Raw genomic sequence first — 16,399 nt, 5'->3', positions numbered from 1 at the left:
ATAAGCCTGGGTTTATTTCTGAACTTTCTATTCTGTTCCATTGGTCTATATATCTCTTTATAACCATACCATACTGCTTTTATTACGGTACCTTTGTAATATGCTTTGAAGTTAGGTATAAACACTCTGGTTTTTTGTTTGTTTTCTCTCAAGATTGTTTTGGCTATTAAGAGTCCTTTGTGATTCCATATGAATTTTAGGATCATTTTTTTTTTCTAATTCTGAAAAAGTGCAATTGGGATTTTGATAGGGATTGCACTGAATCTCTAGATCCCTTTAAGTAGTATGGAAATTTTAATACTACGACTTCCACTAAATGAACAGAGATATCTTTTATTTATTTGTGTCTTCATTAATTTCTTTCAGCAATCTTTTATAGTTTTCAGTGTACAAGTCTTTTCTTCCTTGCTTAGGTTTTTTTCTGAGAATTTTATTCTTTTTGATGCAATTGTAAATGGGATCATTTTCCTAATTTCCTTTTCAGAGTGTTGCCAATATATAGAAGAGCAACTGACTTTTGTACATATGCAAAAGAATGAAACTAGAACCTTATCTTACACCATACAAAAAAAAATCAACTCAAAATTGATTAAAGAGGTAAACATAAGAACTGAAACTATAAAAGTACTAGAAGAAAACATAGAGAAAAGCTTTATTACACTGGTCTTAGCAATGATTCCTTGGCTATGACACCAAAATCACAGGCAACAAAATCAGGAATAAACAAGTGGGCCTACAACAAAATAAAAAGCTCTGTGCAGCAAAGGAAACAATCAACAAAGTGAAAGGCAACCTACAAATGGGAGAAAATATTTATAAACCAGATATATAATAAGGAATAAATTCCCCAAATATATTAAGAACTCCTGTAACTCAATAGAAAACACACATGCAAACCCCTCAAATATCCTGTTAAAAAATAGGCAAATAACTTGAATAGCTATTTCTCCAGAGAAGATATACAGATGGCCAACTGGCTTATGAAAAGATATTCAATATTACTAATCATTAGGGAAATGTAAATCAACCTGCAATGGGATATTGTCTCACATGGGCATCATAAAAACAAATAAAAAAAAAAAACAAGTGTTAAGGAGTTTCACTAAAATCTTTAAAAATATTTTCTGTGTAATATTAGTTTTTATAATAATTTCTCCCAAATTATAGTATATTCATGTAAAAGAAAACAAATTCTACCTTCTTAAGAAAGATCAGGGTGGGGAAACCATGGCATAGAGAGCCTACAGGAGATCAATTACAACCTCTGGAACACAGAATTAAATCTAAGTAATTCCCGAATATTGAGATTTAAAACTATATGAAAATATTAAACATTATTCTCAAGGAGAAGATATATATTATACATATGAAAGCATAAAAATATAACCCACTGTATTGTTTTGTTAGGGCTGCCACAATTAAACATGACAGACTTGTGGCTTATACAATAGAAATTTATTTTCGCATGGTTTCTGGAGGCTAGAAGGCCAAGTTAAGATGTCTGGAAGCATGGTTTCTCCTGAAGCTTTTTACTCCTTGACTTGCAGATGGCTGTCTTCCTGTGGTCTTATTCTGGGTATGAACTCATCTCTGGTATCTCTACCTCTTCTATAAGGACAGTGGTCCTTTTAGATTAGGATCCCACCCAAAGGAGCTCATTTTAACTTAATCACTTCCTTAAAAGACCTGATCTCCAAATATGGATACTGGAGGTTTCTACTTCAACATATGGGTACAAAATTCAGCCCATAATACTTATATATGTATAGATGTTTGGATACATGTAAATGGTTTAAATCTTTAAAGAAATTATAAAGTTTGAGAGGTTAAAAGCAATCTAAATAAATATTTGTTGCTTTGCAGAAACACAAAGCAAGTAATTAATATATGCAATTTTCATTTGCATGTTTTTTTTTAAAATGGTTTAAAATAAGCATTAGAAAAAGTTATAGCACTGAATGATAATATTTGGCATCACTTTAAAAAAAGTTGAATGAAAAAATTACACTAGATTGGATCAATATTTTTTAAATGTTTATTTATTATTGATACAGAGTATGAATGGGAGAAGGGTAGAGAGAGAGGGAGACAGAAGATCCCAAGTGGGCTCTGAGCTGACAACAGTGAGCCCCATGGGGGGCTAGAACTCTCAAACCGTGAGATCATGATCCCAGTTGAAGCTGGATGCTCAACTGACTGAACCACCCAGGCGCCCTGCCCCAGATTTTTTTAAATAAATTTATTAGCCAGGATCCTGGCAGGAAAAGACAGCATGCTAAAAACAGCCTAACTGGGGCACCTGGGCGGCTCTAGGTTGAGTGACCAACTTTTGATGTCGGCTTATGTCATGATCCTAGGGTGGTGAAATCATTCCCATGCTGAGCCTGGAGACTGCTTGATATTCTGTCCCTCTCTCCCACTGCCTCCCTTCCCCACTCTCTCTCTCTGTCTCTTTAAAATAAACACATAAAGGAATAATAATAATAATAATAGCCTAAAGGAAGAAAGTTAGTGAAGAAATTATTCACAAAGGAGTGGGCAAGGATCAGGACAAAATAACAAAGCTATCTGATAACACCCCCATAGACTAGCAAAGGGGGAAATTGTCACCACTTCTAGTCCTAGACTAGCAAATAATATTACAGAGCTCTTCAGAAGCCATAGATAAAGGCATACATTCCAGGGCCTGGGATGTGCAGGGAGGGAGCAGGAGAAATAAATACTTGTCTTCACTCTCCTACCTCAGATCTTTTGCAAGCCGATCTCAGTGGGGCTGAAACCGATCACAAGCCAGAGGCAAGGGAGTGAAGGGGACAGTCTGTAGGGCTCAGGCTTCTGGAGCACAGCTGAGAGCAGAAAAGGAAGCAGGAATAGATAGAGAGGAGAGGTAACTGGGAGGTAGAGAATAACCAGTAACCACCACCTCTTCATGCCCATGGGCATCCATTCTTTCTGTGTGTGTGTGTGTGTGTGTGTGTGTGTGTGTGTACTTCTGTCCCTACTTAGGGAAAACATAGGTGTTATGAGGTAATGTATTGTTATGGGGTGATTTCTGTCCTCAACTTAGGGGAAACAAAATGTCAGCAAATAATATATTATGACTATGATTTCAATTCAGCCATACTCCTGCCTGGAACAGAAACTGTAATGTTAGCCAGCACCAAAACATTCCAATTATGTAACACAATTAAATAACATAAAACATAACTACTACAGTTCCCAATCTGTAGATGATCATGAGGCCTAAACTGATGCCACAATATCTTTCTTCTACCATATGTTCATGTTCTCCTTATCCTCTTCCAGCACCTCAGCTGGTTGGTTTCTATTTTTTTAATTTTCTGGAGTGATTAAAATCTTCATTCCCATAATTCAGCTTATATACTTTTGTAAAAAAAATATAAAATGAATACTAATTAACATTTACTGAGTTTTTTTTTTTTTATGTGTGTGCCATCACAGTGACAAGATACCATGTTTCTCATAATGCACATGGCTTTTGGACTCTTACATACAAAAAATTTATTTCCTTCATTTTTTTTAAGTTTAGCTTTTTATTTTGAGGGGAGGAGGGGCAGATAGAGAGAGGGAGAGAGAATCCCAAGTAAGTTCCGCACTGTCAGTACAGAACCCGACACGGGGCTCGATCCCATGACCATGAGATCATGACCTGAGCTGAATCAAGAGTCCAACACTTAACCGACTGAGCCACCCAGACACCCCTATATCTTCCATTTTTTTACCAATGAAAAGAAAGTATAAATAATACACAATCTGTAAAATGATATTAATACTACATAAAAGCTTAAACCTTTAAAGTAAAAATTGAATAATCTGTTTATTTTTGTATATTCTCTTATGGGTTTCATGAGTATTTGCTCATTAATAAGCCATTAGGTCATCTACCTATCTATAAATATTCTATTTAAAGCCAAATCCTGACAACTGATATTTGTTTATATTTAATAGCAGACATTATAGGAATTCATGAATGAATATTGGTTTAAATCTTTCATTTAAAAAAGATCTTCTTATGAATCATCATTGGATTTGTAAAAGCAACTGGCTTTAAGATAAGATGTGAGAATGATGGAAAACCTATTTGTGACTCATGCTGTATTTTAGCACTTTGGATAAAAACACAACAAATCCTTCTTAAATGCTGTCCTCCTCTACTTGGAAAATCATACATTTGAATAAGCACATCAAATTGAATGCATGAGTCTTGCAGGTTGGGTTTCCCAGGAATCAGACTCTGGACTTAAAATTAGTATGCACAAAGAATACTAGTTTTCTCAGGCTCAAAAACTGTGGTAGAAAAGGAAGGAAGTAAGAAATCAGCCCTGTACCAACCTCGTGGGGAGCTCTGAAGCTGAGATGGCTCTTTAGAATCATCCCCTTTTGGTATAAGGGGGCTGGGCTTTTATACGCCCAAGATAATCACTAGATTAAACTAGTCCAGATGGGAGTATGTCCTTTAACAAGGTAACTCTATTTAGCTGAGACAATTCCCAAAGAGGACTAAACACTAAGAGCTGGGAGAATAAAAATGCTTCAGTTATGAAAACAATCTGAGCAATCTTCCTCATGCATCACTTAGATCAACATATTTAATGTTATATGTGGAAGAAGCACCATATAATGGTCATAGAGTTTGGGTATATAGTGCATCCTACAGGATGGTGTGCCATACTTCAACATATCATCTCTAAAATAGACTCTAAACTAGAGTCCTTCAGCAGACTGTGCCCCTCTTCCATGATGCTGTTAGCTTCTATGAAGTGCAGTATGAGATAGTGGATCCCATGGTCTTGTGACTATCACTTTTTTTGCTGTAAAGTGGGTCTTTCAGTTCAAAGTCATTTTATATAGGATGCCACATCAGTGAGTCAAAAACTCTGTAAGACCTTGGATAGTGGGGCTATTTGATACCCTATGACTAAAGAGGTCAAACCTGTGCAGAGAAGTATGAATTCCAATCAAAATAAATCACTGGCCCTCAACTTGCTACCAAGTGGCCTGTTAGAAAGAGATAGATAATATTGTTATTGGAGACTCTGCATTGGTCTATGATGTGGACAGTAGGATATTAAACAGCAATAGCATCTAGGTCAGCCTTGATAAATGACAGGCTGGTCCCACACACAGTGTCTCTCCCTACTGCTATGACTACTGGGGTGACTTGTAAGAAAGACAGGCTGATGACAATTGGTTGATTCTCTCCAACCTTGATACTCACCAAAAAATAATTATGGCTGAGACCAACCACCTGGCCTCTTGTTTGGGGAATGCTGTCATCCCTACTGCTGTTAAAAAGCCCTGGCCCATAACAGGCCAGCACAGAACAAGTTCTTGCCAAAAGAAAAAGCCAACACTGAGTTTCTCAGTAATGTTGCTGCCCTTTTCACTTTATTGCTTTGGTAAATGCAGTGTTTTCTAAGCTCTCCCATGAAATGTTGTCATCTGGTAGTTTTTCTAGTCTTGCCTGATATACACATTCCAGCATGCTCACTTCTCTAAGCTTTTTGTTCTTCTTCCCGTGTCTTTCCCAGCAGTCCTGGCATTTTTACTTCATATAGCACAGGCAATCACTTTCTGCATATTTCTAAGCACCATCTTAGTGATGTTTTAGCACCATCTCCCAGGTCTTTTTTTTTTTAGGGTGTTAAATCCTGTATGCCAAGAGAATGTTCCCATACTGATAAACTCCCTCTTATGCAACTTCATGTTCCAGCCTCTTGATACATACTCTCACTATATCCCAAACAATGGACGATGCAAATGGGACTCAGAATACACTGGGATTAGGACAGTATAAAAACCAAAACATGTAAAGAAATCATAATCTTTTCATTATAAACTACCAATATAATTTGGGCAGAGAAAAATAGTTTCTAACCATGACCTCAAAAGTCTTAACCAAAACAAAAGATTGAAAGACTCTGACTAATGGTCTTTCAGACTACCATGCTGTCATAAACAAAATAAAAATACAACACATAAATTGGGGAAAAAACTATTAACTATACGACACTTAAAGTGGCAATATTTTTGCACAGTATAGGTTTTTAAAATCAATAATAGAAAGCCAAAATTTGGATGAAAATATAGAAGAAATAAACAGATAATGCGTGATAGAAAAAATAAAAAAAGACATAACATAAAAGATATTTAATCGTAATAAATACTTCTAATCATGGCACCAATTTTATAGCTGTGTTAATTTATACAACATATATTAACTTTCTATGCCTAAATTTACTCATCTGTGAAATTAGGATTAAAATTAGTGACAAATTTACAAAGTTTCTATGACACTATATAAAATAAATAAAGTGGTAAAATGCTTACCGTGAAGTGTTCAATTAATGTTGACTATAATTTATTAAAATGTTACAAATTTTATCCCTAAATCAAACACATTTTTAAAATACCCATTGTTGGTGTGCCTGGGTGGTGCAGTTGGTTGAGTGTTGACTCTTGATTTTGGCTCAGGGCATGATCTCACGGTTGGGGGATCCAGCCCTGCATTGGGCTCTGCATTACGTGTGGAGCCCGCTTGGGATTCTCTCTCTCCCTCGCCTTTGTCCCTTCCCTGCTCGTGTTCCCTCTCTCTCAAAAAAATTAAAAATATAAAAAATAAAAATACCCATTGCTTGTAACAATGTATAGAAATGTGAACTTATGTATTGCTTGTGATTATGTAAATTGAAATTAGTATCTAGGGTTAAATTTGAAATTATATATCAGAATACTTCAGGTAATATTGTTTACAATACTACTGAAGTAGAGGGGTGCCTGAGTGCCTCAGTCAGTTAAGCATTCCACTTCAGCTCAGGTCATGATCTCTTGTGAGTTTGAGCCCTGTGTAGGGATCTGTGCTGATAGCTTGAAGCCTGGAGCCTGCTTCAGATTCTGTGTTTCCCTCTCTCCTTGCTCATCTCCCACTTATGCTCTGTCTCTTCTCTCTCTCTCAAAAATAAACATTAAAAAAGTTAAAAACAAACAAACAAACAATACTACTGAAATAGAAAGAACTAAGAGGTCCAAAGGGGAAGAGGGTTTTGGCTAAAAAAACTGCAGTTAATTCATACAATGAAAAGTTTTTCAGCCATTAAAATGATACTATAGAATAGAACATAACATTTTAAAATATTCATGTTCCTATGTGCCAATGCAGTTTATAAAGTAGTGTGTAGAAATATGTATATAGCATATAAATAAAATCTAGAGAGAGTATATTCAAATTTAGGCAGTGTTTTCCTCAAGATGATGGTATTATGGATTAATTTTATTTACTTTCATTGAAACATGTTTACAATATATTTTTAAACATTAATTTTTAATAATTGGCAAGTAGGACCAACATTTAGGATTTAAGGCAATCAAGATCAATGAGATTGACCATATTTATGCATAAATGCATATTTCCATTAGTATTATGAAGTTATACGGGTGACTGCTTAAAAGGGCTATGTATGGCATGACATCAGTAATATTAAATGTTATACACAATAAAATAAATAAGATAATTTAGTCCATTAAAATTCATTGGCTGTGTTTTTGAAGACCAGCTTCCATGTCATGGTAGAAGATTCCAGATTGCAATGAGTAAACAACTGGATCCAAAATGAAGAAGGAGAAAAAAATGTACCTAACCCATTCAATAAAATGGATTATGAAGAAAATGGGAGAATATAGGTAATTAGTAAGAAAAAGTAGAATACAGGGAGTACTCTAGAGTTTTTGCTTTCAATTTTTTGCTTTTGTTATTTTTGTTCTTTTTTTCCTTTTAATATATAAAGGAATTCAATGTGTTTAGAGAAGAAATTTATGGAGAGAGAGAGAGTTTAAGAAACTGATGGGTGCAGAAGGAACAGTGATGAAATACCCAACTGAGAAGGAATGGGGTGAGATGGAGACAAAGAATCATAAACTTTAACCTGTATGGGGATCACTGGTAATCTTGTTAAAATGTATCCAGTAAGTCTGGACTGAAACCTGAGATTCTGCGTTTCTAACAAGCTCCCAAGTGATGCCTTGGATTAACAAGAGGAGACCTTGGATTAACAAGAATCTAGACCACTGTTCTTAAACTTTTTAGATAGTGGAATCACCTGCAGAACTTAAAAAAAAAATGCCTAGGCTTTTCACACACAGAGATTTGATTTCATTACTTTGGGTGATGCCTGATAGTTTATTTTTATTTTTATTTTTAATTTTAATTTGTGTATTTAGTTTTGAGAGACAGAGAGAGTGCACGCACAAGCAGGTGGGGGGCAGAGAGGGAGACAGAAAATCCAAAGCATGTTACAGGCTCTGAGCTGTCAGCACAGAGCCCAACACATGGCTCAATCCCATGAACTGTGAGATCATGACCTGAGCCGAAGTCAGACGCTTAACCAACCGAGCCACCTAGGTGCCCCATGACAGTTTTTCTTTTAATGGCCAGATGATGATAATGTGCAGAAGAATTTGAGAATTACTGATCAAGGCCACAAATAATGAGAGATAAAGGAAACACCACTTTCTCTGTGAGATGGAAAAGATAAAGACTGGTCTAGATACAGATACCAGTGAGTATCTATATGAGGGAAGAGCAGGATGATGAGAGAGTCTGTATTTTTATCAAAGTAATAAACATACACAATTTTTTAAAAAGTCCTATGCCTTCTGTAATAAGAAATAGCAGTGCAGGCCCTGACATACCAGCCCCCATTCCCAATTCTCTCTCCTCAGAGGTATCCATTTTCAAATCTTGTAGATGTTTCTTCTGATCATTATCTTTATATGTCTAAATAAGTTTTATTATTATTTACTGACTTTTTTCCACTTTTCTATATGTTCCATGTTATTTGTTTGGTAGTTTTTCTCAAATGTCTGGTGATCATTGGATGCTCATTCGTGTTAATGAAGAAGCATTATAAAGCTCATTAGAAGCTTGCTGTTCTCGAATATGACTGGTAGATAGTAGCTTTCACCAGCAGTGTGACTGGGCAAAAATTTGGTCTTTTTGTTTGGAGATTCCCAAATATCAACATCTGTAAATATAGTCTCTTGGATGGTCAGTTTCCCCATAAAGTCATTTCTGCAATCTCTAGCACCATTCTCCACTCAGTATATGCCTGGGTGTCGGTATTCTGGGAGCCAAATGGGTACAGAAGGCTGGGGGTGAACAAGATGAGTGGTGGGGTTGTGTGAGAGGAAAGAATCCTTCATATTTCAGTATGGCTATCACCTTCCAATGAGCCTAATGGCTTCAAGTTCAATCTCCTCCTGAGTCTACCTTTCCAGAATATAAATGTTCACTTTCTGCCAGAGGAAAGGAGGAAAGGAGTGCTTACCTGATTATGTAGAGAAAGGATATCTAAGGGCCTAACAACTCCTTATATAAATTGTCATCTAACCTTTCTATTTTTAGCCACACTCAAGTCTCTTCTAGTTGACTCTACTTCTGGGTCCTTCAGTATTTCTGCTGTGTGAATGCACTTCCTTATGTACTTACTTTGGTTCCCCTTCTTTCTCCTCTGATTAGTCACTTAGGTTTTGCCAATATCTTAAATCAATTGCAGATCTTATATCTACTTTCTAACTTACAATCCTTTGGTGCCTTATTTCATCCATTGTCATCTTGTCTATTTCTTTTTCTTTTCATGATTTTTGTGCTTTTGTATCTCTATTCAAATTTTAGAAAGTCATTGGAAGAAGCAGTAAGGAGGTAAATGCCTTATTTAATCGGAAACCCTCTAGACATTTAAATTAAGAAAATAAATAAACATCTATTGGGTGAGGGGCATAGAAAAGGTAGAGGAATGGCACAGCTGCTAAAGAAAATTTCAGAAGAATTATGCCAGCAATCCATGAAGGACTTTTTCTTTTTTTAAGTACTGAATAACAAGTTAAGGCTCCTAAATACCATTATGCAATTCTCCCTGGCATCTCTTAAGAGCAGAAAGGTTCTAGGAAGTAGCACTTTCATGTAGTGGAAAGCGCAGATGTTTTGGAGTGAAATATCCTGGGTTTGGATTTCTGACTCATTTGTAGCTTTGTGGTAAAAAGAAAACTAATCTGTTACAAGCTTCATTTTCTCATCTGTATAATTAAATAAATAAAATCTACCTTATAGAGTAATAATGCAGATTAGAAAACAATATGTACTATAGTGACTAGGATGTAATGAGTTTTTAATAAATATGTTGATAAAGAGGAAACTGGCATTTAATTTAATGGCTATTAATTAACTGGCTATTAATTTAATAGCATTTTGGGCTGTCCAGCATTAGAAGCGTTCTAATCAAGTGTGCTGCAAATAAATCTAAGGGAGCAAAGAAATTGTAGGTGTGAAAAAACCAGAGCAGCTGAAGTTATCCACTGTGGGCCTCTGTGACTAGAGAAAGGAATGAAGCTACACAGGGCTTAAGAAGTAGAAGAAAGCAATGGGCTAAGCTCTAAGTGAGACTGAGAAGCAATGTGGTGTGAATATGGGAATGGGAGAGTCAGAAAAGTGGGAAACCTTACTTGGGGAAGAGTGTCTTAGTGTTTAGGATCTTACAAGTGTTTCAGTTCTGAGATATGTCAAAACTCAGTGTAGAATGTTTGGAGAAAGTTGTAAAAAACTCAATGGATGGTTACTTTGAGGTACTACAGAAAAGTAATTTTGGGGCCAGTGTACTGGAGAGTTAACATCTGTGTAGAGACTGAAATGTTCCACCCTGGTGTCTAGAGCTAGGGGTAGAGTAGATCTAAAAATGTATATAAATTTTAAAAAATGAGCCCTCTTTATCTTTTGACTTGATTAGTTGCACTGGCCTATCAGTGTCCTTTGGTGCTTTTTAAGTTTCTTAGAGGTTAACTTCACAAAAATAACCAGGGAACCTATTAATCAGTGTGGATTATCTGCCCCAGTTTGGAGATTCTGTATTTTTAATGAGAATCACAATAACCCCGTAATTCTGACTAGGTAGTGCATGTGTCAGACATTCAGGAACACTTTCACTAAGTATGACACAGATGAAGATTCTCATCTATCGATCCTCCTGTAATAAAGGAAAACACAATTCACATACCTCAGACGGTTCTGGATATGATTAATTTCTGGGACACAACTAATGTGTGGCTGAAATGAATGCTTAATTTCTGGAGATAACAGATCTACCAGTATTTATGAAATTTGGATTTTATCATCTATTGTATGTGTTGCTATAGGGACTGGATATAAGTACTATTTTTTTCACACTCTAGGCTTTAATTCTATGGTAAATTTTACATGATACAACTTATGGAGGAAAATGGGATATCTTAAAGTATTTAAAGAACAAACATTTCTCAGGAAAGAAAGGTAGTTGTGTGAAATTTACACAACAGCCCATTTATACTTCGGTATCATTCTCTGATTTCCTTTTTCAGATGAAGATTTTTAAATGTCTCAGTGACCTGCCTTAGATTATTCAGATTATATATGTATATATAACAGAGTCCTGGATCCAAATGCTGGCCTATCAAACTCTCTTTTAACAGCTTGCTCCATATAAACACATGTTTTCCTGAATTATTTAGTTTTAGAAGCCAAACTTCTTTTATTTTACTTTTGGTTGTGGTCCAGAATTAGCATAACTATAATAGTTTCAATTCTTCATTGTAACATTTGTGTACACTTTGCAGAGCTCTTACATAAAAGCTGTCTAGGTTATGGCAGGATTCAATATCATTAAAGTGTTTGTTGTTTGGTGATTTTTTTTTTTTAGGTGTTAACATCAATCCCATAGTTGTGAGTTAAAGACTTGCCTTCAATAACTTGAATTGCTCTAAAGTGAACTTGACATGTTATCTGAACATTTTTCACAATCACATTCATTTCATTCAGTCAGCATAATTGAGTATATAGAAATTCTTGGTAATATACAATGTGCTAATGAATTGCCTTTGCTGCATAGACAGGAATCTATATACTATATCAAAGGTTCAACAGTGAATTATTGGTCTAGCATAACTCTATACTAGTAATCAGAGACTTATTTGCAGGTAAATTGCTGGCTATTTATTAGCATGGCATATTCTGAAAAGAAAAATAGCCAGAGGTATTTCAGAAGATTAAGTAATACTAATTCTCTGACTACTTGGAAATCCAATAAAAAGTTTCTGATAGGTTTCCAGATAAGGTGCAACGGCTTTAAGTTCAGAAACAAAATAATCAATTCTTTAGAATGTTCTGTAAAGAAAGAAAAGTGATCAGTATTATTTTTCATTCAGAGAGGACAAAGTGAGTTTCAGAGAGCTGAATGGGGTGCTTTGTAAGCTTCATTTTGTGGAAGAGAGATACTTATGTGATAAAAGAAGAAAGAGAAGAAGTAATTAATTTCTATCCAATTCTAAATTGTGGTTTTGAAGTCCTGTTGGTAGCTCCTCTCTGAATATCTGCTATAATTTATATTCATTTCCTGATGCTACCAACATGACATCAAATAAGAGGCAAACATCTAGCTAAAAAGTGAAAAGTTCTGATATATATTTAGCTTTATGTACACAATATATCTATGTATTTAATTTAAAGGTTTTTTTTTTGGTAACTCACCTTGGAAATATAAAACTTGCAAATACCATCACATATTGCTGTATTTGAAGAGGGATGTTAAAACAAAAGAGAGTTTTATTTCTTTTTAATATGGGAGATAAGTACAAAATTGGGTGATGGAAACTATTCTATAGAGATCCTCACTAAAATTTCAACTTCAGTTTTAAAAGTATCACTAAAATGTAAGTTCTTTTAAAACAACAATGACATACCACACACCTATTACTATGACCAAAATCTGGAACATTGACATCTTCAAATACTGACAAGAATGTAGAACAACAGGGACTCTCCTGAATTGCTGGCGGAGATGCAAAATGGCACAGCCACTTTGGAAAACAGTTTGGCAGTTTCTTACAAAATTAGACATACTCTTACCATACAATCTAACAATCACACTCCTTGGTATTTACTTAAAATAGTTGAAAACTAATGTCCACACAAAAACCTACAGAAGGATATTTATAACAGCTTAATTCATAATTTGCAAAACTTGGAAACAACCAAGATGTCCTTCAGTAGGTAAATGGATAACAAACTGTGATACATCTAGACAATGGAATATTATGTATCACTAAAAAGAAATGAACTATCAAGCCATGAAAAGACAAGGAGGAATCTCAAATGCACATTACTAAGCATAAAAAGCCAAGGTGAAATGTGTGATTCCAACTATATGACAATAAAAAGATACAAAGAAAGATCAGTGGTTGGGAGGGTTTTATATTTCCAAGGGGGAGATAAATAGTTGGAGCACAGAAGAGTTTTAGATCAGTGAAAATACTCTGTATGATATTATAATGACATATGTAATTACTTTTGTCTAAGCCCATATGATGTGGAACACCAAGAACAAACCCTACGGTAAACTGTGGACTTCAGTGATTATGATGTGTTAATATAAAAGAAATCTCTGTACCTCTCTCTCATTTTGTTTAAACCCAAACCAGCTCTAAAAAACTAAAGTATGTATGTTTTATTATGTATGAATAAGTAAGTAAATAAATAAATATTAAATTATTTTAATCCATATGGAACTGTTTCACTGCAATTTACCAGAATATATTATTGAATCTACTAAAAAAAGAAAGAATTTTCAACAGAATTAACCTATGATGTAAAAAACGATGGCCATCATAATCATTTCAAGTTTTCCAATATTTTCTTAGGATGGATGCTTTAGTTATATAAAGATTTTTGCAAGTCAACTTAATTTTTCCATATTTCATGTCATATTAATAATATGTGTGCTAAATTCATGTGTTAAGAATGTAAGGTCCAATGACACATTTGTGGCAGATATTCAGTAAGCATGAATGGAGTGAATATGCTGCAAGCATGTCTTTAAATGTACAACAAAAATTTATTAAACCTATTGCTCCAGGCAGCCCATAAAGCTACTTTCTATGGAGAATGACTAAGATTTCTCATGAAGTAATGCCAGAGAAATAATTTCATAAAGTCTTTCGAGCATATCCATATTCTGAAACACCTGCAGGACATTTCATTAATGAAAACTAGAGACTTTGAGATATTACTCAAATAAATCACAACATTCCCAATTGGCCTTTGGTTGATCTCATTAGTTTGGGGAAAATTGTTTAAGCCATTCCTAAATTATATGGTGTTTTACAGTCATGGAATTTATCTGTTGATTATCCATATGAAGAAATTATACTTATTAGTCTCATGTATATATATATATATATATATTTTTTTAACGTTTATTTATTTTTGAGACAGAGAGAGACAGAGCATGAATGGGGAGGGTCAGAGAGAGGGAGACACAGAATCCGAAACAGGCTCCAGGCTCTGAGCTGTCAGCACAGAGCCCGACGCGGGGCTCGAACTCACGGACCGCGAGATCATGACCTGAGCCGAAGTCGGCCGCCCAACCGACTGAGCTACCCAGGCGCCCCTTTATTCTCATGTATATTATACTGGACAACCTGTATGCCTTGCAGGCAAGACAATATATCTTATGTGTGAATATCACAACATTAATTTAAATGATTGGTTGATTAGAAAAACATTTTGGAGAGGGGGATGGGGGATTTTCAGTGTCCTTTCAAAATATGAAGAAATTGTATCCTATAATCTCTTTTATGTTGCACCTAAGTAATTACAATTCAGAACAATAAGCACTAAAACACTGATGAAACTAGACAGAATGTATAAGATGCACAATGGCGAATTTAATAACCTAAAAGAAGTCAATCCAAGTGAATTTTCACTCTATTCTGGGTTCAAAAATTAACTAAGTCCCATAACATAACTGTATAGTATTCCATAGCAAAAAATCTTGAATTAAAGATAATATACACATGTTATGTATTAATATATATCTAAATGTCAAAATTTCACTAAAGTAATAAGAAACAGGAAAAAGTTCATATTTCTCAAGTATCATAGGAATGAAATGTCAAAAAGATTATATATCTCATTTTCTCAGGGAAAGATGTGCATTATATCATGGATTCACATATAAAATGTGAACCATCCACATAACAAAATTAATTAGGACACATTCAATTATTTTTCATTAAGTTTTGAATTTGTGAAATAAAATCGCTATTTTTTCCCCATTTATAGATTTTTATGATCACAGGTGAATCAGAGAATGTTTAATTTGAACTGTGGCCAAACTAAGACTTTTAAGAAATATATTTCATGCTGGGAAATTCTTTGGAATGGTTAAAGGACAAATGTAAGTAATGTTCATGGAATGGTTAAAGGACATATTCATGATTGTTACTGTTCACTTTATTCACATACATTCTTGACTCACCCCACTCCTGGGTCAAGTCTGCATATTTGATGGAATATGTAGATGAAGGATCTCTAGATATGTAGTGAGAGGGAACTGGGAAGGGTTATAATGTGTCTTCACCCTTCCCCTAGCAGGCTGACTGTTTTTGCTTGCTATGCGAGAAGGGTCTAGGAAGTAGGCAAGGATTCAAGCCCGTATACCACCAAGGAGCACTCTTACTGGTGTACTTCCCCTCCCTCAATCTTTCTTCTGAGCACTTCATAAAAGCAGAAAGCCACTGTGCCTGCAGCTCCTAGGGATTCTGAACTGTTACACTAGCCCATGCTTAAAGAATTTGTTAAATTTTTAAGAATTTGTTAAAATTTTGTTTTCTTCTTACCTACTTTTATAAATGCCCTCTTGTTAAAAATTTTATTTGTTTTCTTCTTACCTACTTTTATAGATGTCCTTCAGAGGTGGTTGTTACTATTTGGAATTTAGGTTATGTGTGATCTAGTATCTCTAATAGACTCAGAAAAATTATGATTTTGTTATTATCTCGACTTTTTTTCATTGCTAGAACTGCTGTTCTCTTGAAGTTTTCTGTAACCTAAGTGGAAACCAAACTGGCACATATCTAGTAATTTTTGTTTGTAAACTGGACATTTCAATGCTATATAGCAAGGATTCTCACTTCTATGTTGATTTACATTCTGACAGAGAGTTAACTTACTACATGATCACCTTGAGTTTATGTGGCTTTGTTTTATGCTTTCCTGAACAGCTGATGAAGCCTAAGGTATTTCTAAGCCTTCCTAACTTTGCAAGGCTCTTAACTCCAAACACTGTTTCCCTTATGGAGGCAGCAAACTGAAAATATCCCTCAGTTCTTTTAACATTCAAGCTATTGATTTCTCCTGGTATTCGTGAAATCTGTTCATGTGTTTTTCAGGAGTTATGCAAGGATTTAAGGGAAGTTTATAAGCAGATTCTGGGGCCCTTCCTCATGGCACCTTTTTAATAATATTTCTTCCTTCAATTCCTATCTGCTCTGGTAGCCCTGAACTCTACCCTCTGAC

The sequence above is a fragment of the Acinonyx jubatus genome, chromosome F2 (genome assembly GCF_027475565.1).
Source record: "Acinonyx jubatus isolate Ajub_Pintada_27869175 chromosome F2, VMU_Ajub_asm_v1.0, whole genome shotgun sequence".
In the NCBI taxonomy this organism is placed as follows: domain Eukaryota; kingdom Metazoa; phylum Chordata; class Mammalia; order Carnivora; family Felidae; genus Acinonyx; species Acinonyx jubatus.
This window is presented reverse-complemented; position numbering follows the sequence as displayed.